At 38.5% G+C, this 25,781-nt stretch overlaps 1 long non-coding RNA gene across 1 annotated transcript in view; it reads left to right on the forward strand.

Annotated features, from left to right (window-relative positions):
• Positions 1-25,420, forward strand: part of LOC129532990 (uncharacterized) — a 46,032-nt gene extending 20,612 nt beyond the window's left edge. Inside the window, exons 2-3 of the long non-coding RNA XR_008678982.2 lie at positions 24,520-24,666; positions 25,246-25,420. This is a non-coding gene — a long non-coding RNA (uncharacterized lncRNA). The remainder of the gene's footprint in view (positions 1-24,519; positions 24,667-25,245) is intronic.
• The last annotated feature ends 361 nt before the right edge of the window (positions 25,421-25,781 follow it).

Genomic DNA, 25,781 nt, shown 5'->3' on the forward strand with positions numbered 1-25,781 from the left:
ATAGTAAATAGCTCTCATAAAAGTGGGCCAGATGATAGAGATTGGTCCTCATTTTCTGGAAATCCCATAAACCTTACATATTTTTTGGTGATCTTGGGAAGAAAGAAGTACCCATCAATAATTACTGCAATTGAATTCCTAGTCAGTTTGGCAGGAATTTGGTTTGGCATATAATTTAATTTGATTTCAAGGCTATAAGTATATATAACTTTCCAAATAGCAGGTACATGTATATAGAGCATTCAAGATAGTACCTGGCAAATAGTAAGCACTTAATAAATGACACCTATTACAATGGCATCTTTAATTCCCATAGAAAACATTTTATTACTTTAATCTTTCTAAGGCTGTAGCTGCTTGCAAAGGTTGTTAAGTTTCCTGTGCTACATGAATCACCAATATCTGAGTAGTTCCTGTGCTCTCATGTATTGTATAATGGACAATGGCATCCCAGTTGCAGCACAATAAGAATGTATATCACATCCAGTTTAAATTGAGTGTTCCAAGTATGTTAAGATATGGAATGGGAGTTGTCAATTAAATAGAGCTATCACTCCATTATCAACCAAGATTCCAATGCATATGCTAACGTCAATGAGTTAGAGATTCCAGAGTAAGACAGTTAATAGACCTGTGAGTTTCTCCCTGCTCTCCTATAATTGAGCTTTGAGGCCTTATGCTGAACAGAAGTTATCTAGGTGGAATGGAATAAATCCCCAGGGTTTCTAACCAAGCCCAAGTCTAACCCAGCTGCAGGAAAGCTCATTTAACTTGCAGACCTTTGCATCACCTTCTCACAAGCTCCTCCTTCCTGAGGATTGTGTTCTCAGCATTCATCTCTCACCCTCACCATGGAACCGTAGTCTGATGAGCATCTAAGAAACTCAGAAATGAAACTATGTGGCTCTGGCATGGCTGACATAGAATCACTGACATTTCAAATATCAGACTTCTCAAAAAGAAATATGTAAACTCCCTATTCCTGTAATTGCTCAAATTGCTATCTTTGAACCCTTATATATTTCTCTGTTGGACCTGATTAAAGTCCCAAGAAATTATATTTTACTAAGTGTTCTAAAATGAACATTTGAAAAGCCTCAAGTTAAACTAAAATCCCTACTTGTTCTGCAGAAGTTTGCCTTTTGGATAGAGCATGGGAAAATCTGAACTAAACAAACAGGTGAGAAAATAGAGGCAAAGAGAGGTCAGAGTCATATGGTTAAACACTGGCAAAGCATGAGTTTAGACTCAGACAGTCTGGCTCTAAGCCCTGATTTGACCATTGTGCTGTACGTTTGTTTGATTGCTATTTACACTCACATTTCACCTTTTCCAAGTTGCTTATTCATGCCCTTTGCCCATTGTTCTGTTTTCCTCAGATATATGCAAGAGTCCTTGGAATGTTAAACTTTTGCCATATACTTGTTGCAAATAGTTTTCCTAGATTGTCCTTTATGCTTTACGTTGTTATGTGTTATGTGTTTTCAGGGTTTTACAATTTTGTTATTTAAAATGTTTTTGAGCCTTTTGACACATTTAACAAGCATTTTAACTACTCAAATCACAAAAATATTTGTCTTTTTCATTTATAAATTATTTTTTCCTTTTTTAACTTTAATTCTTGACTCTGTATGAAATTCATTTTGGCAAAAGATAAATCGTCAACTGAATTTTTTCTCCCAAATGACTATGCAGTAGTCAAAAAAGAAGTTCATTGATTAATAAATCTTTTAACACTGATTTAAGTTACAGCTTTTGTCATATATTAAATCCTCTCATAGAGTTGGATCTCTGTCAATACTATCTGACTAAACTTAAACTGCATTGTTTCATGCACTGTTTCATGATTTTATTTTTATACCCTGTAATAGCCAGTACCAAAGGTCCCTACTTCATTATTCTTTTCTGGAAAGAAATGGCCTGTTTTGACTCAATGATATGGTTTGGATTTGTGTCCCTTCCCAAATCTCATGCCCAGTTGTAATCCCCAGTGTTAGAGGAGGGGCCTGTTGGGAGGTGATTGGATCATGGGGGCAGACTCCCCCTTGCTGTTCTCATGATAGTGAGTCAGTGCTCAGGAGATCTGGTTGTTTAAAAGTGTGTAGCCCTGCCCCTTTCTCTCTTTTGCTCCTGCTCCAGCTGTGTAAGATGTACCTGCTTCCCCTTCACCTTCCTCCATGACTGTAAGCTTCCTAAGGCCTCCCCAGCCATGCTTCCTCTACAGCTTGTGGAACCCTGAGCCAATTAAACATCTTTTCTTGATAAATTACCCAGTCTCAGATAGTTCTTTATAGCAACGTGAGAATGGACTAATACACTGAATATTTGTTTTCCTTGCCAAATTAGTACATTGAAATCTTAATCCCCACTGTGATGGTCTTAGGAGGTGGAGACTTTGGGAGGTGATTAGGTCTTGAGGGTATGGCCTTCACGAATGGGATTAGTGTGCTTATAAAAGAGACCCCAGGAAGCTCTCTAATCCTCTTGCTGTCACGTTAGGGTACAATGAGGAGTCAGGAGTCTGCAACATGGAAGAGAGCTCTCACCAGAACTCGATCATGCTGGCACCCTAATTTCAAATTTCCAGCCTCCAGAACTGTAAGAAATAAATCTCTGCTGTTTATAAGCCACCCAGTTTATAGGACTTTGTTGTGGTATCCCAAACTACGATACTGACTGCCCTTTCTGTAAATGTGCTATTCCAGGGAAATTTAAGAGTAATTTTAGAAACAAGATCTCCTGTCTACCCAAGTTCCAGTGAAATTTTTATAGGAACTTCATTGATATCATTAAGTTGATTGATTTGGATGGAACGGAAATCTTTAAATTATCAAATTTTGTCATCCAAGAACATGAGTTTTTTCTTTCATTCATCTTTTAATAGAGGTTTAATCATAGGTTTTTCACATTTCATGCTAAATCTGTTCGTAGATTTTGTTTTATCCGGTTATTATGAATAATATCTTTTCCCTTTTTGTATTTTCTGATTGTTGTTTTACAAAGGCAAGTTTTTGATTTTTTTAGTGTATTTTAAAGTAAATACTAATTAAACTATTTTAAATAATAACTAACTGTGTTATTGAGCCCTCTTTTTTATTATAGTTTAAATTTTAGGGTACATGTGCACAACATGCAGGTTTTTTACATATGTATACATGTGCCATGTTGGTGTGCTGCACCCATTAACTCGTCATTTAACATTAGGTATATCTCCTAATGCTATCCCTCCACCCTCCCCCCACCCCACAACAGGCCCCGGTGTGTGATGTTCCCCTTCCTGTGTCCCTCTGTTCTCATTGTTCAATTCCCACTTATGAGTGAGAACATACAGTGTTTGGTTTTTTGTCCTTGCCATAGTTTGCTGAGAATGATGGTTTCCAGCTTCATCCATGTCCCTACAAAGGACATGAACTCATCCTTTTTTGTGGCTGCATAGTATTCCATGGTATACATGTGCCACATTTTCTTAATCCAGTCTATCATTGTTGGACATTTGGGTTGGTTCCAAATCTTTGCTATTGTGACTAGTGCCACAATAAACATACGTGTGCATGTGTCTTTATAGCAGCATGATTTATAATCCTTTGGGTATATACCCAGTAATGGGATGGCTGGGTCAAATGGTATTTCTAGTTCTAGATCCCTGAGGAATCGCCACACTGACTTCCACAATGGTTGAACTAGTTTACAGTCCCACCAACAGTGTAAAAGTGGTCCTATTTCTCCACATCCTCTCCAGCACCTGTTGTTTCCTGACTTTTTAATGATCGCCATTCTAACTGGTGTGAGATGGCATCTCATTGTGGTTTTGATTTGCATTTCTTTGATGGCCAGTGATGATGAGCATATTTTCATGTGTCTTTTGGCTGCATAAATGTCTTCTTTTGAGAAGTGTCTGTTCATATCCTTTGCCCACTTTTTGATGGGGTTGTTTGTTTTTTTCTTGTAAATTTGTTTGAGTTCATTGTAGATTCTGGATATTAGCCCTTTGTCAGATGAGTAGATTGCAAAAATTTTCTCCCATTCTGTAGGTTGCTGTTCACTCTGATGGTGGTTTCTTTTGCTGTGCAGAAGCTCTTTAGTTTAATTAGATCCCATTTGTCAATTTTGTCTTTTGTTGCCATTGCTTTTGGTGTTTTAGACATGAAGTCCTTGCCCATGCCTATGTCCTGAGTGGTATTGCCTAGGTTTTCTTCTAGGGTTTTTTATGGTTTTAGGTCTAACATTTAAGTCTTTAATCCATCTTGAATTAATTTTTGTATAAGGTGTAAGGAAGGGATCCAGTTTCAGCTTTCTACATATGGCTAGCCAGTTTTCCCAGCACCATTTGTGAAATAGAGAATCCTTTCCCCATTTCTTGTTTTTGTGAGGTTTGTCAAAGATCAGATAGTTGTAGATATGTGGTATTATTTCTGAGGGCTCTGTTCTGTTCCATTGGTCTGTACATCTGTTTTGGTACCAGTACCATGCTGTTTTGGTTACTGTAGCCTTGTAGTATAGTTTGAAGTCAGGTAGCATGATGCCTCCAGCTTTGTTCTTTTGGCTTAGGATTGACTTGGCAATGTGGTCTCTTTTTTGGTTCCATATGAACTTTGAAGTAGTTTTTTCCAATTCTGTGAAGAAAGTCACTGGTAACTTGATGGAGATGGCATTGATGTACAAAAATCACAAGCATTCTTATACGCCAATAACAGACAAACAGAGAGACAAATCATGAGTGAACTCCCATTCACAATTGCTTCAAAGACAATAAAATACCTAGGAATCCAATTTACAAGGGATGTGAAGGACCTCTTCAAGGAGCCCTCTTTTTATTCCTAAATGTTTTTCAGTAGCTTTTTTTTGGGTTTTCAAGTTGACAAATATATTACCTGCCATAATGGTACTTTACTGCCTTATATGTATGTTTGCGTATGTATACTTTCATATATGTCCTTTACCTTTTTGGGTATAATTACATTAGTTAGTATTTCCAAGTTTACTGTAAGTGAGCAGCCATTTTTACAGTAGACTTGAAATTTTTGATTAATTTGATATTAATCAGATTTTACTATAGTAGCATTTTTCACCTTATTAAAAGCCATAGCCCCTAAATACTTTACCATTCTATATTTTGTGTATCTCACACTGAAGAAAATATTGTCAATTTTGCTTTCTGGTGGTTTTTAAAACTGTGAAAACAATTTGTAAACGGAATATATATATTTTTCGAATGTATCTCTTTCCCATCCATCCCTATTCCCATCCTATAGACTCTGGCAGATGGGCTGGAGGTTCTGGTTAGAATCAGTGTTCAGCTTTTAACCATATAGCATGATTCCAGTTGTTTGCTGGATCTTAAGGTATTTTTAAAGGTCTGGTTAGTTATTTTAAATGTATCTTATAATTTTGAGCTATCACCATATTACTGGAATGAACTCCACATGACATGATGTGGTATTCTTTTAATATTTTTTTAACATAGCATGAGATTTAAGGGTTTCATTTTAAAGAAATTTCCTGTAGATCCTTTCAGTATGTAACAAATCAAAAACCTCTTAACAAAATGGTTTCAAGAAAAGTGATTTAAATACTTGATTAGCTATTTAGAGTCAATATTTGATCAATTAGAAGTAAAATGAAAGGCAGAAACTGTAAAATTATAGGTGAAAAAAGAAATCTAAATTACCAAAAGCTGAGCTACATACATTTCTATGTATTAAATAACTTTGAATGTAACTATCTGGGGGCTAACTCACTGAGGTAAATGCTCTGATGGGCCATCAGGACAAAGCACCCAGAAGTTTAACATGGTGGAGTTTACTAAATCTTTAACCTACCAAACGACAAACAGTGAAAACTACTTTATTCCAGCAAGAATCTTGTTTTGCAAAAAAAAATTAAAACAATGTTGTGTTAGTCCATTCTCATGCTGCTATAAGGACATGCCAAAGACTGGGTAATTTATAAAGGAAGGAGGTTTAATTGACTCACAGTTCAGCATGGCTGGGGAGGCCTCACAAAATTTACAATCAGCATAAGAGGAAGCAAACACATCCTTCTTCACATGGTGGAAGCAAGGAGAAGTACAGAGCGAAGGGACGGGGAAGCCGCTCATAAAACCAACGGATCTCGTGAGAACTCACTCACTATCACAAGAACAGCATGGAGGTAACCATTCCCATGATTCAATTACCTCCCACTGGTTCCCTCCCATGACCTGTGGGGATTTTGGGAACTACAGCTCAAGATGAGATTTGGGCGGGAACACAGCCAAACCATATCAAAGATTTAGTATCAGCTTGGAGAAATAAAAATTTCATAGATATCTTCTAAACTTCTATCTGCTGCTTTAAGTTTAAATCAGATTAATTCTAGCAGGAAAACTGCCAGTTATCTGTGCATAATTGAGACTGAGTTAGCCAGCACTTTCCAAGACACCTCTTGTGGTTGTCATTTTCTGTTGGCCCATTCAGATCTGAAGTCTAGTTTAGTTATCTAAGTTAGTTGGACTAGTTGCAATACAGTTACCAGATTATCCAGTTATAGTAGGTGGCCAGATGACTTATTTATTTTTCTCTTGGCAGGAGGAGAACTGAGAGGGTGGAGAAGTGGGTTAAGTTAAAAAATACTTAGAGCTTTACTTCTTAGGAAATTGAAATTTCTGAGAAAATAAATATATTTCTAGCTTTCTGGATAAATATCCATTCTTTCATTTACTTGTAAGCCCTGCAAGATAAATAAAAAAATAAAATGAAATTAATTTAGGAGAGTTAACATCAGCTAATTTAGTGTACTGAAAAATTTTGATAAGCCGGTATCCTCATGCGAAAGAACAGAGCTTTTGCAGTATTTTGATAGATGAATATATATTTATTGACATTGGTGGTATAGAACTCACAGTCACCACTTAATTGAATTTATTTCAGTTGGGGAAATTATTGTTTAGTTTCCTCTTAGCATGATGGGCGGGTATTGTCATCTTCTCCTGGCTTGATGGTACTAGTACAACTTTACTTGATGGAATAAAACAACGAATCTGAAGAGGAGGTAAAAGTCAGAAAAGTAAAAAAGAAAAAGTCAGAAAAGTAAGAAGTAGAACTGTGAAGAATGATTGTTTTAATATTAGGGTTAGAAAAGAAACTTCTAAACTCATTGTATTTAAAAAAAAGATCACTTGGAAACTTACGGGATAAATCATGTTCTCCTAAATTCATATGTTGAAGTCCTAACCCCTATAACCTGGGAATGTGACTGTGTTTAGAGACAGGGTCTTTAAATAGATAATTAAGGTAACATGAGGTTATATGGGTGGACCTTAATCTAATATAACTGGTATCTTTATAAAAAGAAAAGATAAGAACACAGACAGCAGAGAGGAAAGACCACATAAAGACACAGGGAGAAGACATCCATCTACAACCAAGGAGCGAGGCATCAGAGGAAACCACCCTGCTGACACCTTGACCTGGGACTTCCAACCTCCAGAACTGCAAGAAAATAAAATTTCTGTTGCTTCTGCCACCCACTCAGTGGTACCTTCTTATGGCACCCCTTGCCAATGAATACATATGGGACAAAGTTCTTACTTAACTGAGATAAAAGTGAACAAACATAATACTCCAAAGAGAAGTGATATGAAACTATGCATGATTCCATATTCTCTTTTCTCCTGATGAAACTCTACTTCCTATTTGATTGCTCTTATAAATCTGGCATCTGTCCAGTATTGAATAGTGTCATGGAGAGAAAGAGAGGCCAATTACACTGTCTTGAGTACTGATGAGTCCCAGGGCGACTGTGGCTCCAGGCCAGGGTTACCAGGGTCCACCTTGTTGAATCTAAGTAGTCCCCTTTCAGTGGTTAAAGGACAGAGGATGCTAAGGCTGGAGTACTCTGGAAGGAGACCCAATCTTAGGAGGATCGACAGTAGATTCACAGGCATATCAGTGGCTTGGTGCATGTCAATTCAAATTGCAGATTCCTTGGTACCCTTTACATCTAAGTGGAGCTTTTTGAACTTAAAATCCCTCTTAAAACCTTGCCTCATCTCCTCTTCTCATTAAGAAACACTGATGCACACAAATGAGCAGTAAGGGCACACTGGCTTCATCTCTGTTTCTTCCCTCTTTCTAATGGCACCATCAAAGGCAAAATGGATTGAAATAAATAAAGGTTGTATTTTATTGTATTGCCTCAGGCAACTAAGTCAGATGGGTATCTGTAGAAATGATGTATTTTCTGATTCTGCTATGCATTTGCTTCAATCTTCCTATCAAAAGTGAGGCTTATCTTTGTAACAACAGAATTCTTGCAATATAGCTAATGTGGTGTGATCCTCAGTGATTTACTGAGTAGAAGTTTGTCTTACTAGACAAGTTACTTGGCCTGAAGGCGAATATGTTACCGTGTTATCTGCTCATGCTGAAAAGCAAATATAAAATGATGTCTGTGCACATGAAAGAGAATAAAAACAGGCTTTGATATGGCAACTGCTTTATCAAATATTCTGTGCCACCTGCCTTTTTTGCATTTTTTGATGCAGAAATCTGAGTTACTATTGGCTTCCAGTGACATTAATAGAATGTAAGCATTTGATAACTTAATCACGTTTGCTTTAAGCACATTTTGAGTGAGGGGTTCTTTCTATTTAGATTTTACTAACACTTTTGCAAACCGTGGTCCCCAGTATGCAACAAACTTACCAGGAAGCATGGTGAGATCACATCACCAGTAAATGGCAGCATATGAGACCCTTTCTTTGTTTACGTATTTTCTTGTTTCTTACACTGTTTTTCATGAGTCCTTAAGTCCTTATACAAATTTTGATTTTGGCAATCCAAGTAGGGATTAAGGGATCTGACTAAATGTCAGCCTATAATGGGTGCTGAAATATTGATGCATTAAAATTCCCCTGGAAATATAATGAAATGGAGAAAATGATACTCATTAGAGTTCTTCTCATGGAGGTGTTCTCTGTACAATTGGAAGGAGTACTTTGATATTGCACTTTCTAGTAGCAATGCAACCAATGTGTTCTTGGTTGCATGCAGGGTTTTATTTTGCTAAGTAGGGTATGTGAGTTTGGGGCCAGAGTGGAATTGCTAGAGATAATAAGAGAAAGGGCAAACGGCAGCAGTGATGCATCATCACCTGTTTTCCATGAAGCTTTTGGCATCACCTCAAAATAAATATTAGACAAATGCTTCAAAATAGCAGTGTGACTATCTATAAAAATAACATACGTGGCCCAAAAGAAACACAGGGAAAAGATATAAATTGGAAGATCACGTAACAGAAACCCAAGAAGCAAATATATACATAAAAAGATGCTCAACCACACTGGTTATGAGAGAAATGCTAATTAAAACCAGAGATATTGTTTCATACTAATTACATAGTCAAAAATTAAAAGCCTGGTGATATTAGGATATGAAGTTCATTATAGTATTTTCTATAGTTTTTGGTTTGTCTGTGAAATATTTAAACACAAACGAATTTGAAATAAAAGGATATTGATTTGAAGGGATGTTGTCTCAGCCTGTGTAAACCACTTGTCATTTGGCCTTTTATCACTATCTTATGTGAAAGACTTTCTGAGATTCCAGTTTCCATGCATTAAGCTACCGAATATCTTCACCAAAATTCCTCCTAGGCACTGGCATTTTAGGTTCCAGGCATTTTGTGAGGAGCTGAAGGACTTAGAGCAGAAGGTGTAGGTGCTGGACATGGAAGGAGGTTCCCAAAACCAGACTACATGTTTGTTCCATTTTCTTCTGAGAAATTTCAGAAATAAAAAGTTACAGATTTTATGTTGGGTTGCATATCTTCATGATTCTTAATAACAAGGCCAGAATTATTAAGCAATGCACTTTGGATTTAGGTGAGAAGTCAAATAGAAATATATTAAAGACCAAAAGAGGAAATTATTGCAGACAATACTATATGTTTACCAAATCATTTCATTCTCCTATAATGTACACAGGGAGACTATGTTGGCAGCCATACTTGTTACTGCTTGTGAATATGTGACTGAGTTCTGGGTAAGGTGATTTTTGCTAATTCTAGACTTGGCCATAAAATATCTTATGCCATCTTCTTCTGTATCTTTCCCTGTTCATATGTCTGGCAATGGAGGACTATGAGATGGTGGACAACCTCATGGAAAGAATCTGGATTGCTTAGTCATCACCTGGAGTAGAGCCACCCAGGACAGCAAGACAACCAGGAATACCTACACTGGGACTATATGTATATGCAAAAAAGTCTTTGTAGTGCTAAACCGCTAAGATTTTGGGGTTGTACCAGAAATTTTCCAGTAATTTCTTATGGTAAGATATGTTGTCTTGAATGTCCTAGGAGGTCCTGTAAATGTGCCAAGACAGCTACCACTTATTTTAGAATAATTTAACTATTAGTTACACATTTAAAATAAACAGCTTTGAAATGACGCATTCTGTTTTCCTCCTGCCATTGTCACTATAGAGAAGGAACAATGCCAAAAATACAAGATGCTGTATGAACAAATAACATGAAAGCTGGAGATGAAACTAGATTTTTGAACTTGACTACATATGCCTCAAGGTTAGATGTTAGTATGGACTATTTCCTTTGACATATTAAGGGTGAATAATTCCCAGGAAAATGCAAGGATCGGGCTTGCTTTTTCTAGCCATGGTAGCTCAGCAAAACACATTTCTGATTGCTAGGACTCCTTAGATTTTACCAGTTTTAATCTTGGATTATGGTTGTCATGAAGAGTTGGCGTTTTAAAGATATTCTTTACATTGAAGAATTTTTACTTTTCAAGTAGGATAATGAAATGAAAAATATTTGAGATGTAATAAATTTGGTGGGATGAATCTGAGCAGTTCACACCATTTAGATACTGAGAGGAACATAGGCTCCCTGAGACTGAAAACAAATAACCGTGGGATGGTAGATGACAGCCTTTCCAACATGTGCGGTCATGACTCAATCCAAACACTTTTTGGCCATCCCTGCCACACTGCCACCATCTCTCACCTGGATTATTTAATAGCTTCTGGACTGTTCTGCCTGCTGCAGCCTTTGCTCATGGCTTCCTGTGTCACTCAGAGTAAAAGTCATCCCGTAAGATGGCTTCCAGGTTTTACACCATCTGTGTCCTTTTCCTCCCCCCATTCGTTTCTCACCTCATCAACAGTCCCTCATCCCTGCACTCACTTTGCTCCAGCCACGCTGACTTCCTTGCTCTTTCTAGAATATATCACCCATGAATGACCTCAGGTCATGGAATTTGCTGCTTTCTCTACTTGGAACACTCTTCCCTCTGTGGATTGAATGTCACTCCTATGTCACTTCATCAGTGAGACCTTCTCTGACCACCCTAAATATAGCAAACCCTTTCCTAGTACCCTGTCCTCTGGAGCACATTCTTCCAGTCACCCTCCCAGTGGCTGCTCCTAATGCTCTCTACTCATTATATTTTCCCCTGTACTGCATATTATCACTTGATATTTTTATGTTTTTAAAATTTTTTTATTTTGCTTTAAGTTCTGGGATACGTGTGCTGAACGTGCAGGTTTATTACATAGGTATGCATGTGCCACGGTGGTTTGCCGCACGTATCAACCCATCATCTAGGTTTTAAGCTCCGCATGCATTAGGTATTTGTCCTAGTGCTCTCCCTCCCCTTGCACCCGACTCCCCACCAAGCCCCAGTGTGTGATGTTCCCTGTGTCCATGTGTTCTCATTGTTCAGCTCCCACCTCTGAGTGAGACCACGCAGTGTTTGGTTTTCTGTTCCTGTGTTAGGTTGCTGAGAATGATGGTTTCCAGCTTCACCCATGTCCCTGCAAAGGACACGAACTTATTCTTTTTTATGGCTGCATAGTATTCCATGGTGTGTATGTGCCACATTTTCTTTATCCAGTCTATCACTGATGGGCATTTGGGTTGGTTCCAAGTCTTTGCTATTGTGAACAGTGCTGCAATAAACATAAGTGTGGATGTGTCTTTATAGTAAAATGATTTATAATCCTTTGGGTATACACCCAGTAATGGGATTGCTGGGTCAAATGATATTTCTGGTTCCATATCCTTGAGGAATCACCACACTGTCTTCCACAATGGTGGAACTAATTAACACTCACAACAACAGTGTAAAAAGTTCCTATTTCTCCACATTCTCACCAGCATCTACTGTTTCCAGACTTTTTAATACTCATGATTCTAACTGGCATGAGATGGTATCTCATTGCGGTTTTGATTTGCATTTCTCTAACGACCAGTAATGATGATAAGCTTTTGTTCATATGTTTGTTGTCCACATAAATGTCTTCTTTTGAGAAATGTCTGTTCATATCCTTTGCCCACTTTTTGATGGGATTTTTTTTTCTTGTAAATTTGTTTAAGTTCCTTGTTGATTCTGGATATTAGATCATGTTTTTTTGTCTCTCTTTTAAAAAATCATCTTAACCATTTTTAAGTGTACAGTTTAGTAGGATTAAGTATATTCACATTGTTGTGCAACAGATCTCTAGAACTTTAATTTTGCAAAATTGAAACTCTAAACCTATTAAACACTAATTCTCCCTCCTTCTGGCCCTTGGTAACCACCTTTCTATTTTCTGTTTCTATGATTTTGACCACGTTAGATACTTAATATAAGTGGAATCACATAGTATTTATCTTTTATGGCTGGATTATTTTGCTTAGCGTAATGTCTTCAAGGTTCATCAATCTTGTAACATGTAATAGGATTTTCTTCTTTTTTCGGGCTATGTAATATTCCATTGTGGGTATACATCACATTTTCTTTACCCATCATTTGTTGATGGACACTTGGGTTGCTTCTGCTTCTTGGCAATTGTGAATAATGCTGCAATAAACATAGGTGTGAGAATATCTTTAGAGAGCTTGCTTTGAATTCTTTTGGATATGTACCCAGAAGGGAGATTTATCTCTTTTTAATTATCTATTCCCCCATCCCCAGAATGTAAGCCCCAAAAGGGAGGGAAGCTCTTTTATTCAATACTACGTGCCCAGTGCCTATACAGGAACATGCAAAACATGCCTGTTGAACAAATAGGTGAATATTATCTCTTTATTTGAAAACTTTCTGCCTTTCTACTAGGGTGCAAGCTCTCTGAGGGCAGCATTACTTTCTGTTTTGTTTACTGCAGTGGCCTTGGTACCAAGAACAGCTCTTGGTTTGTGGTAGGCTCTTGTCCTAGTCTGTTTTGTGTTGCTATTAAGGAGTACCTGAGGCTGGGTAATTTATAAAGAAAAGTGGTTTATTTGGCTTATGGTTCTGTAGACTGTATACATGTATACAAGAAGCATGGTATTGGCAAGTCTCATGAGGGCCTCAGGTTGCCTCCACTCATGGTGGAAGGTGAAGTGGAGCCAGTGTGTGCAGAGATCACATGGTAAGGGAGGAAAAGAGATGGGGGAATGTTGGTCCCTTTGTTTTAACAATCAGCTTTTGTGGGAACTTCTCTTACCCCTGAGGAAGGGCACTAATCTATTAATAAGGGATCCACTCCCATGACCCAAACACCACCCATTAGGTTCCATCTCTAACACTGGGGATCAAATTTCAACATGAGGATTGAAGGGGACAAATATCCAAACCATATAGCTCTCAAAAATATTATACATACTTTTAAATGGAAAAAATTAATGTTCTTACATGAGCAGACAGGTAACAGAGGAGCAAATATAAGTTGCACAGAAAAATCTGAAAAACAAAAAAAAATTATTCTATCTAGAGATAAAAATACAAATTTACATGAGACCATTTTGCCCTATCAAATTAATACTTTTTGAAGCATGTGTTTTAAACTTTAAACTTTAAAGGGAAGTCATGAGAATAGTACAATGAGCTGAATTTCAGCTGCATTTGCCTTTGTTAGAATTTTTGTCAAATTTGCTTCTGTCTCTCTCTCCCTCTCTTAATCTCTCTCTCTCTCTGTGTTTATTCATTTATTTTTCTGTACCATTTGAATTTGCTGCAGATATCATGAATGACCCCTCATCTTTAAATACTTTGGCCTGTACCTTGTAAGAAAAAGGAAATTCTTGTACATAATCATTATTTAAAACTACCCTCAGATAAATTATCATTAATATAATACTACTATATAATTGTAGCCTGTGTTAGCTCATTTTCATGCTGCTGATAAAGACATACCCAAGACTGGGTAATTTATAAAGAAAAAGAGGTTTAATGGACTCAAATTTCCATGTGGTTGGGGAGGCCTCACAATCATGATGGAAGAAAAAAGGCACATCTTACATGGAGGCAGACAAGAGAGAATAAGAACCAAGTGAAAGGGGTTTCCTCTTATGAAACAATCAGATCTCATGAGATTTATTCACTACTATGAGAACAGTATGGGGGAAACTGGGAAAACTGTCCCCATGATTCAATTATCTCCCACTGGCTCCATTCCACAACACATGGGAATTATAAGAGCTACAATTCAAGAGGAGATTTCGCTGCGGACACAGCCAAACCGTATCATAGCCCCTATTCAGATTTTCCTACTTGTACCAACCACGTTCTTTATTAGTATCTTTAAAAAAATCCAAGATCTACTCAAGGGTCATTCTTTGCATTTACTTGTAATGTTCCTCTAAGTCTCCTTTAATCTAAAACAGTTTTCCAGCCACTTTTTCCTCTTTCATGACACTGGCATTTTTTTAAAGTCCTTGCCAGTTGCTTTGCACAATGTCTCTCAATTAGGATTTGTTTGATTGCTTCTTTACCATTATATTCAGGTTAATCATTTTTGCAGGAATATTACAAAATTGGTATTGCATTCTCAGTGCCTCATATTGGGAGCATATAATATCAGTTTGTCCCAAATTTTTAAAAAGTTAAATTTAATCTCAGGTTTAGCAAAAGTGCAGTTTATAGGCACTCATATACTGCTGTGTACTTCCATATTATCAATTTAAAAAACTTGTATGAATTTTAGACAGCATGTTTAGCAAATAAGTATTTTCTTTTGGAGGAAGAAAGGTCAACTGTTTTCCCCTCCCCTCCAGTGAAGGAGAAACTGAAAAGTTTGCCAAGTAGACACTGTGGATATTAGCTAAGAGAATTATAAATTTGAGATTCTGAGCACCGCAGCAGTTCCTGTCATTGTCCTTGGACAAGTTATTTAGTTGTTGGTTGCCTTGTTTTATCTTCGAAATCATGGGAAATCATGCCTGCTGCTTACCTAATCTCTCTCACAAAGGTACTGGTGGTCTGGGTCAAACAAAGGCATTCAAAGTGGTGCTAATTTTGTAATGTAGATAAAAGACATGTAGTGACAGCACTCTAGTATTATACAGACTGTTTTCATAATTAGCTTGATAGCATTTTTTGGAAGCTGCAGTTTCAATGTATTGCACATTTACTAAAAAATAAACAACAGATGAGGCTGGGATGAGCATATCCTCAAGAACAAATAATACACTTATCTCCAAAATCTTTCCGGTAGTTAAGAATCTACACTCTTGAATGCAATCCTGTAATTATAGTTAAGTCTCATTTATTATGAAAAAGTAATTGGCCTTTTGTACGAAGGTGGTGTATCAGTTTAATGGATCAAAGCCTATTAGACTGGATATTGTCATGATTCCAGATGTGAAGGTGTCGGGATGATGGCATTGCAATTATTACACTAGTATCTGTGTAGAAAACAGACACTGTGTAGCTGAACAAGATTAATTATATTTTAGCCAATTATTTTTTAGATGAGGTCTACATAACTGTAAAAAATGCACATAACTGCTAGTCAAGGGGCTCTTTCTTCCTCATTGTCTTTTTTGGTGTTAGTTCTTGACAAAGGATAGTGCTCCATGCAGCAACTTGTTCTACCAGATCTCATGTACCAAAAAGACATAAAGGGCATTCTTTTGGTTGTCCCTTGCTTCCAGACCTTGGCTGTTTTACCATTGTGAAGCTTAGTCATCTAGCTAGAGCCTCCGGTATCCCATTTCTGCCAATAATCTGATGTTCTAACCTTGTGTCCATGTTTATTCAACATCTTGGGATCTAGCTGACCCATCTGCCCCAATTCATGCAGTTGGAAATTTCAAAGTATATAGTTAGAAAGATAGACTGAAAGATAGATAGATAGATAGATGGATAGATACATAGATACATAGATAGTTACAGGTAAGGTTTGGCTTTGTGTCCCCATCCAAATCTCATCTCAAATTGTAATGCCCTGGTGGGAGGTGATTAGATTATGGGAACAGTTTCCCCCATACTGTTGTTGTGATAGTGAGTGAGTTCTCATAAGATGATCTTATAAGGGCTTTTCCCCATTTGCTCTCTCTCTCTTTCCTGCTGCCTTTTGAAGAGGTGCCTGCTTCCTCTTCACCTTCCACCATGATTGTAAGTTTCCTAAGGCCTCCCCAGCCATGCAGAACTGTAAGTCAATTAAACCTCTTTTGTTTATTAAGTACCCAGTCTCAGGTAGTGTCTTTATGGCAGTGTGAGAATGGACTAATACAGATAGCCAGCTAGGTAGATTATTATAGGGCCAGCTTCATGAGTATGCAACCTGTGCAGTCAAACAGAGCTGTGCTTAGAAGGACCCGTTACATGGTAGAATGCTCTGCTATTGCCATCTTGAAGTTCTTAATTTTTTAACAAAGTGCCTGCAGTTTTATTCTGCTCTGGGCCCCACAGATTATATAGGCAGTCTTGACATTTGTTACAAGCTGAGTTTCCCAGGAAGGAGATTCTGAGATGGAGATTACCAGAGGTTTATTGGGGATTGCTCTTGGTATTCCCACCTGTGGAAGCGAAAGGAAGGAAGAGCACTGAGCAAAGGGAGGAGCTGATTTTCTGATATAAGCAAAGGGAGGAGCTGAGTTCTGATATGGTCTTCATGGAGACCTCAACAACCCCATAAAAAACTCTGATGCTAGGATGGCCTTTCAGAATTGTTCCAAATTGAGGCAAGAGAGCCAGGAAATTATACAACTATGTTACCCAGTCATTGGATGTGAGACTTCCCAAGAAAGGAACATGGCCTTGGGAGAGCTGAATCTCTTTTCAGCCAAGGAAATTCCAAAGGCAGCTTACAGCCGAAGGCTATCTCAGCAGCCGGGGGAATGTCGGCAGTGCAGCACAACATCCACTTCAACTATCCATTCAACAATTTAGCCTTTAGGTCTTTTTCAAATGCCATTCATCCAATAACCTCAAAACATTCCTTGGCACTTTGTCAATGCAGGGACCTGCTTTATATTAGAAATCTTCATGTCCATGTCCTCCCACAACTGCTGTGGCTGAGCTGATGTATGTTCACCATATAACTCCCTTTTCTGGGGACAAAGGCAGACTACATTTTCCTTGTATTTAGGTTGAAACTGAGTCTTTGTCAACAGAAATGTAAGTGGATATAATGTGCCGCTTCCCATCTGAGACAGTTAAGTGTGGATGTGGGTGCTTCCTACTGTTTTATTTTTTCTCCATTGGTTGGCTGTAAAGATCTCCAAGACTGGGCAGAGTTACAAGATAGAAGCAGCTCAGGACTGAGTCACCTTTGGAGGAAAGCCTTGAGGGAGAACTGCGTTCACCATATTGGACTGTGATGAAGGTGACTGAAGCACTGCTCTTCTTTAAATCAAACCAAATCAAAACAACTCCATAATACCCTCCAGGAAACTTCAGACTTTTAATTTCTGATTGTATTTCCCCAAAGCTGTTGGTTCCTTTTGGCCATCTGCCTTCCCAAGCCAGTCTGCAAATAATAATTGATGAAAAGCAATCTTTCATCTACACCTTTATTTGCTTTGCACATTTTTCTCCTGCTGTGTTCCCTCAGCAAAAGCCAGCTGAAGAGCAATTCAGCAACCCATTTTTTTCTACTCCAATGCCAGAATGGCTGAGGATTGCTGGAGACAATCATACAATTTATCTGACTAACATCACTAAAAAGTCTTGATTTCCATTCTCAGTGGAGTCTTTAGCATTGCCTGGAAGTCCTGGGTCAGAATCCTCCTCAATTACCTCAAAAACCTTTTCCCAGTTTACTCCTTTCACATGTTCTCTACTCAGTCCCTATCCCACTTAATCTTAGAATCTTGCTTTCTTTTCAGAATAAAAAAAGGTGCTCTAAGAAGAATCTTCCTCTAACTTCCTTTAACTATAAACTTTTGAATCATACTCAAGACAGACATAGAGCAGAAGGCGTGATTTTGCCCCTTTAAATTTTTCTCCTTTGTGTTTTGAAACTAAATTACAAATTAAACTTGCCTTTGAGTTCCCATTCACCAGGGTTGTGAAAAATTCAATCACGTTTTTGTCCTGAGATTGATCAAAGATCCTAGGAACTTGCGTGGGGCCTGGCCCATTGAGACTTCATCTGTTATTATTGCTGTTGATACTTCAGGGTCCAAACCTGAAGCCTGGCAGCCCCATTATTTTGTTTCTACCCTCTGCTTGTATTCTGAGAGGTGGAGTATTTCTCTGCCTGATGTCCAGCATCCCTAGATTGGCCTCATCTCATTCCCCTCTGAGTTTCAACCATCTCCTGAGATGCTTTCAAAGACTGGGTACTGGGAGTGGGTGGCAGTGGTGGTGGGGAGCGTCATCTAAGTTTCTCTCCAGACGAGCCAACACCTCCATGCCTTCCATGTTTAGGAAAATTTCATCATCATTCTTCTCTGTTTCAGCCTCTCCTCTTAAAGTTATGCAGCCTGTCTCCCTACTTGGCCTCCAAAGAAATGACCTAGTATTGACTCTCTCAGTGCATTTCAGCTTTAAAACACAAAAACCTGGGGCTCTCTGTCTTCAAGAAACTTCTGCTTTCTGCTTCCGCTATGCAAATGCCCCTAAGGAAGAGAACACAAATGCTTGGCCACCTCATTGGGGAGAAAAATTTAATAAGATCAGATTCCAACTTCATAAATTTGTCACTTATTTTGCCACACTTAATTGCATCTATCTCCTTCCTCCCTTTCTTTAGGCTTAAGACAATTGCTTAAACTTTACCTGTATCTCTTCCCTTTTTTCTCCTCTGAAACGTTAATAAGAAATGTCTTTTTCTTTTTACGGCATCTTCAATGTTTCTCTCTCTTCTTCTGTCACTCTGGAAACATGCTCTTCCTGTCAAAAAATTGTCCCTCGACCCCATGTCCCTCTTGAGGCTTTCCACTTCTCTCTTCTCTTTTATACCCAGACATTCTCAGTCAGTCTTCACTTCCTTGTCTTGCATTCATTTCTCAAGACACATTTATCTGCCTTCTGACCACGATTCATTGAAAGTACGTCTGCTAACATGACTTGTGACTTCCAGTTGCCAATGCCAGTTAAAAAAAAAATTAATTCTGATTTCACTAGACTATCTTAATGCATTTAAAGTTACTGATTGGCCCTCTTTCTGGAGGCTGTCTATATGGTTTCTGCTTAACTCCAGTCTTTCTCTGACCCCTTGGAGGCCTCCTCTTCCTCTGGGGGCCTTTTACATATTGGTGATTCCAAGGGATTAACCGAGAATCACTGCTTTCCTCATTGTGCTCAACCTTCCTGAGTTATTTCATCCACTTCCATGTTTCTTTTTTTAAATAGGTAAAAATTGGGTCAAAAATTTATATCCAGAGGTCTACTAAATCAAAAACTCCAACACTAAGCTCTCTGCAAAGGCTCAGATGTTCATATCCAGTGGTTTACTGGGCATTTGTTCTGGGCGAGAAACAAATCTACTCTCAGAAACCCGTAAGTAGACATATATGGCAAAGTCCTACTGCCTTGTTATGACATTTGCATATTGATTTAAAATATTGTCTCATAGATAGTACAAAAGTATATATATGAATATTTTTTAGACATTCCCCAACCTTGCATGAATAGAATATAAGAGTTTAATGAGTTCTATAGGCTGTAACCTTTGTAATGGTGTTCTAAGCTGGATGCCATGGGCCTGAATTGTCCCATGGGCCTCAGGCAGTCCAGATTCTTTGATACCATATGATTGAAACAAATGCTAGCCAAAGCCTATCTCTGGAATGGCTTTACACTTGTCTCAGGTGAAGCTTTTCATGAAAAGTATTTTTGGAGCTAAAGGATAAAGAGCTGAGACTTCATCATTTTTTTTCTTATCATTGTTAAAGAACAGGTTACATGACTGTGCTGTGCCTGTTTGCTAATGGTGGCAGATTGTATTTGCCAGAGCCAGCCAGCACAGATTGTATTTCCCCCGGAAAGATGTGACCTTGTCATTCTCCCAGTAAGATACAGGAGCCTCTTTTTTTTACCCTGTTGAATCTGGAGAAGGCCTGCGGATGCTCTGGTGGTAGAATATGTCAGAAATGACTGTGCCATTTCTGGGCATAGCCCTTAACTGGCCTGGCAGTTTCTGCTTCCAGTTGCCATGCTGTGGGGGGCCCAAGCTCTATGGAGAGAATGTGCATAGGTGTCCTGGCCCCAGCTGAGCTCCCAGCCAAAGTCATCATCAAAAACCAGCCATGTGAGTAGCCATCTTGGATATTCAGTTCAATCCATCCTCCAGAACCCCAACTGGAATGACCCCTGAAAGTCCTCAAGAACAAACAAGCCAGCTGAGATTGGTCATATGTCAGAATTGTAAGGGGTAATAATCAAATTGTTTTCAACCCATAAGGTCTTAGGGTGGTTTGTTATGAGAATGGATAGCCAGAACGCTAATAAATGTCTGTCTGTGCTACAGAGTTTGATGTGAAACCTGCTTTGTTTATAACCTGGCATTGAAGTTTTAGGGAGGTTTAGTCCTTATCCCCTACCTCTAAACATTCTTGGTCATTGAGATATAACAAAAAGAACCTTAGAGTTGTACATGACCAAGTTGACTTGGGTAGAAAAGGTATTTTCCCCAGTGCTAACAGAGCAAGAATTTCAAGGTCCATAGCTCAAATCTTAGGCCTGTGTGATGTGGTCTGTGGAATAGCAGAACTGTGGCTTCATATATTACCATAAGTTACTGGTACTGACTTAGAGTACAAAAGCCAACAAGCCCATAGATTCATAATTATTTTGTCCTAGTGGGCAAAATTTCCATGTGCATTGTTAAGACAGTGCTTTTTTAATGCATCTCCTTAAGATAAAAAGGACACAAGGAGGAAATATGTTAGCCATTTGCATCCTTATCTTTGCATTGCTTATTTGCTGCTTCAGAAGCGAGCCGAGCGGAAGCAACCTTGCATGACTCCAAGTCAATATTCTTACCCATTCTTGAATCTGGACCAGGTGGCCTAATGCAATACATCCACCTGAACACTCCACAGGCATCTCAAATGCATTGTGTTCCAAACAGGCATATCATATTCCCTCCTAAACATACTGCTATTATTATCTTCTCTATCTCAGTAGGTGTTAATCTTCCACCTGTTCACCAGATTGCTCTTTCTACCTCACTTGGCACTTCCAAACAATACTTGAGGCCATCTAATAAGACTTCCTAAACAGTTTTTAGGAATCCCTCCCAAGAGGGTGTCAAGAGCCTGTTCTTGATAGTGCTTTGCCTGGATCTCCTGATTCACCTCCCTGCCTCCTCTCAGCTAGCATGGTAAGCTACCCACCATGTAAATCTGACCAGGTCATTTCCTAGCCTTAAATCCATTGTCCTAAAGGCAGCACACTGGCATCCTTGCCCATCTCCCATGCCTCATTTCTCACCACCCCTGTGGTCTGAACTTTCACGCTGGGTTTTTTCTCTTTTTAACCTTTTTTTTAGAATGCCTTTCCTGCTCACCAAGCTCCTTCTTGCCTTAGTGCCTTTGCTCACGCTCTTCTCTGCTCGGCATAGCTTCTCTCCGTGCCCTTTCCCAACTTCTCTGTTTTCATGTTGGGTAGTTTCCACTCATTCCTTGGAATATTAGAGCTTTAAAAAGTCCTTATGCATAGGCAACACCCCAGGTCAATTACTACAGAATTTATGTGAGTGAATTAAAAAATACAGGAATCTGAGTTTTAATAATCAGTTTCCCAGGTGACTTCCGTGGAAGCTATGGCTGAGAACACAACTTTAGAGTCAGTTCAGTCATCCTCTCTCCAAGGATGCCTTATCTGATCTGACACTCCTTTCCTCCTCAGATTGAAATGCTCTTTTACGATCCCATAATGTTCTATAACATCTCTATTATTGCACATTCCAGAAGGGTTTATAATGAGCTGTTTACAAGTTTGTCTCCCTAAAGGATGTGAGCTCCTTTAGGGTAGGAGCTGTGGTTTCACTGTAGTTTGTATTTTCAGTATTTAGCTTAGTGACTGGTAGGTACCAAATGCTCAACCAGCCTTTATGAAAGGACAAATGAATGAGAGAACAACTAAGCTTAGGCTAATAAACATTTTCAGAATATTCATATATAAGTAAGTGAAACTGTCCTCCTGTTTCACTCCAGTGCTGTTCCTTTTTTATTTTTATTTTTTTTTAGCTCCAAAGCACTTAGACATAAAAAATAAGGTTGGAATAAATAAAGTATGTTTTATTAATTTTGGAATGAAGATGATATGGTTCAGATCTGCATCCCCACCAAATCTTATGTCAAATTGTAATTCCCAGTGTTGGAGGTGGAGCCTGGTGGGAGGTGATTGGATCATTGGGTATATTTCTCATGAATGGTTTAGCACCATCCTTTTGGTGTTGTCATCATTGCGATGGTGAGTTCTCGTGCGATCTGGTCATTTACAAGTGTGTAGTACCTCCCCGCACCTGCTCTTTAGCTTGCCATGTAAGAGTCATGTTTCCCCTTTGCCTTCCCCCATAATTCTAAGTTTCCTGAGGCCTTCCTGGAAGCTGAGCAGATGTCAGCATTATGCTTCTTGTACAACCTGTGGAACTGTGAGCCAATTAAACCTCTTTTCTTTATAAATTACCCAGTCTCAGGTATTTCTTTATAGCAATGTGAGAACAGACTAATACAGAAGATATTAACAAAGTTGTGCAAGCACTGTGGGTTTTCAGCAGGGTCACCTTGAAAAGGTACTGACAGGTCCAGGAATGGGACCCAAGCTAGTGGGCTGGCAATGGGAGGTCAGGTCCTGCCTCACAGAGAGAAATAGAAAAGGGAAACATTTAGTATTTACTCAGTATCTTTGTAGAAAAAACGTCATTTATTTGCTGTAGGTTGACAAGAAACTTCAAAGGGATGGGCTAGATAGAATATAAATATGTACTTTTGAGAGTTGAAAATTACATAACAAGGGCAACACTAATTTAGAGCAGAATACTGGTAAAATGAGAATGTTTGACAAACATATAAACCTGCAAAGCCATACTCTGAAACCACTTCACTTCACTAACCCATTTTTGAGCATTCACATTTCAAGTTTCTGTGAACTTCAACAAGAATGTCCCTGTGCCAAGAAACTTAGCTAATGATAATGGTAATGGGAACGACAATAGAATACATATTTTGAGCATCAACTCTGTGCCAGGTATTGTCCAAAGATCTTTATGTGTGTGTGTCATCTAATCTTCCCAATAACTTATGGTTAACTTACTATCCTCACTGTTTTTAGTGTCCAAGGCTTAGGGAAAGTAAGTCATTTGACCTAGGTTGGTAGAACTAGGATTTAAACTCATATTTTTCTGGTTCTAACCATTCTGCCTTCCTAATAGGTGAGATTAAACATATACAAATGCCACCTAATAGGTGAGATTAAACATAGAGTGATAAGATTTAGAATGTGCTATACAAAATTTAAAAAGTCCATCAGAGAATGTACTATAAAATTTTAGTTCTAACCAAGGGTGTAGAAGCAGACATCATGGGGAAGGTAATATCGGTTAATAAGTCTAACATGAGGCGTAATTTTTCCCGTTGTTCTGAGTTTATTAACTCTCCTGAAATTTTTTCTTTAGAAAGTATTTATTACAGTCATATTCTGCATAAAGACATTTTGGTCAATGATGGACCACATAAATGCTATACCCATAAGATTATAATACCATATTTTTACTATACCTTTTCTATGTTTAAATGCACAAATACTTACCATTGTATTTCAGTTGCCTACAGTATTCAGTACAGTAACATGCCATGCAGGTTTGTAGCCTAGGAGCAATCGGCTATACCAGGGGTCCTCAACTCCTGGACCATAGACCAGTACCAGTACTGGGCCGCACAGCAGTCGGTGAGCAGTGGGCAAGCAGCATTACCACCTGAGCTCCACCTCCTATTTCAGGTCAACGGCAGCATTAAATTCTCATAGAAGCGCTAACCCTATTGTGAATTGTGTATGCGAGGGACCTAGGTAGGTCACATGCTTCTTATGAGAATCTAACAATGCCAGATGTTCTGAGGTCAAACAGTTTCATCCCAAGACCATTACCATCCCCTACTCCCATCCATGGAAAAATTGTCTTCCATGAAACTGGTCCCTGGTGTCAAAAAGTTTGGGGAATGCTGGGCTATACCATATAGCCTAGGTGTGCAGGAGGCGATACCTTCTGGATTTATGTAAGTGAGCTCTATGATGTTTGCACAATGGTAAAATTGCCTAATGATGCATTTCTCAGAATGTATCCCAGCATTAAATGACACATGGCTGTATATTTGGATTTACAGAAGACTTGTGTGGGAGACCAGAATATGCCTTACCATAGCATGAAGGACTGTTGAGCTGAAGGCATCTAAGAAGAAACAGATACAGCAGAGCTCTCTGCCCTCCCTTTATTTGCCTGAAAGCAGGACATAGATTTATAAACACAAAAGGTATTCTGCCCCTACCCTTTGTTCTCCCCCAGAGCAAGAACAAAGGTTAACCCCTGAAGAGAGCTTTAGACCCTCATTTGCTTGGAGATGATACCAGAGGAATTTATATTAGCAAGCTTTACTCACTAGTCTTTATCTGCCATATATTTACCTTTCCCCACTTGGCTGTCCATAGAAACTCAAAGTTATTTTCTTTTGTGTTTTTACTTCTCTTAGAATTGAAAATGCCATATAAGCCAGAATTCAAAGCCAACTCTTCGAGCACTACTAATTCTCTGGGTGTCTTCCATGTTTATATGAAATATACACGTTAATAAACTTCTGTTTGCTTTTCTCTTGTTAATCTGTCTTTTGTAACAGAAGTCTGTGTTCCAACCACAAATGTAGAGGGTTATGATTTTCCCCCTAAACTTGCAAACAATACACATAGAATTTATGTCTATCCTTCACCCAATTTCCCCCTCATTTTATATATCCTTGGCACAACTAGAAAATTAATATTGTTACAACACTATCACTAAATTATATGTTTTATTCAAATTTCTCCATTTTTCCACTAATATTCTTATTCTGTTCCAGGCTCCAAGAAATGGAATTTTATTAAAAGATGGAAGAGGAGGATATTTGAGAGAAGGGTAACTACCTAATACTGAAAACTAATACAGTCCAGGATACATAGAAGATGATCAATAACACTTATTCAATCTAAATTACCCTATCAGCAAGTGGAGAATTCTCTCTCGGGATTGCTGTTTTCTTTCCTGCCAGTCAGCTCTGTCAGGTTGAATAGAAAGTGATAAATAAAGAGGAAAAGAATTCATTTTGTGCCCTTGCTGCACTGTTGCTTTTTCCTACTGCACCACCAGTGATAGAAAACTAGGCTGTGAGCATTTCAGTGCTAATGCACTCCAGTGGCTTTTCTGCCTTGGCCTTCTAGCTTTCACCTCATTGCATCACACTACTGATTGGAGAAAAATATGCCAGTCTGTGCTGTGTTTCCCCAAACAACTTTTTTATTTTGCAGGGTAGAAAGAACTGATGATAATGTGCCCTATAAAAAAGGGATAAACAAAGGCATTTTCATCAAGGGCCTTGTTTCTAAAAGGCTTTCCAAA

This window comes from Gorilla gorilla, chromosome 3, assembly GCF_029281585.2.
Source record: "Gorilla gorilla gorilla isolate KB3781 chromosome 3, NHGRI_mGorGor1-v2.1_pri, whole genome shotgun sequence".
Classification (NCBI taxonomy): domain Eukaryota; kingdom Metazoa; phylum Chordata; class Mammalia; order Primates; family Hominidae; genus Gorilla; species Gorilla gorilla.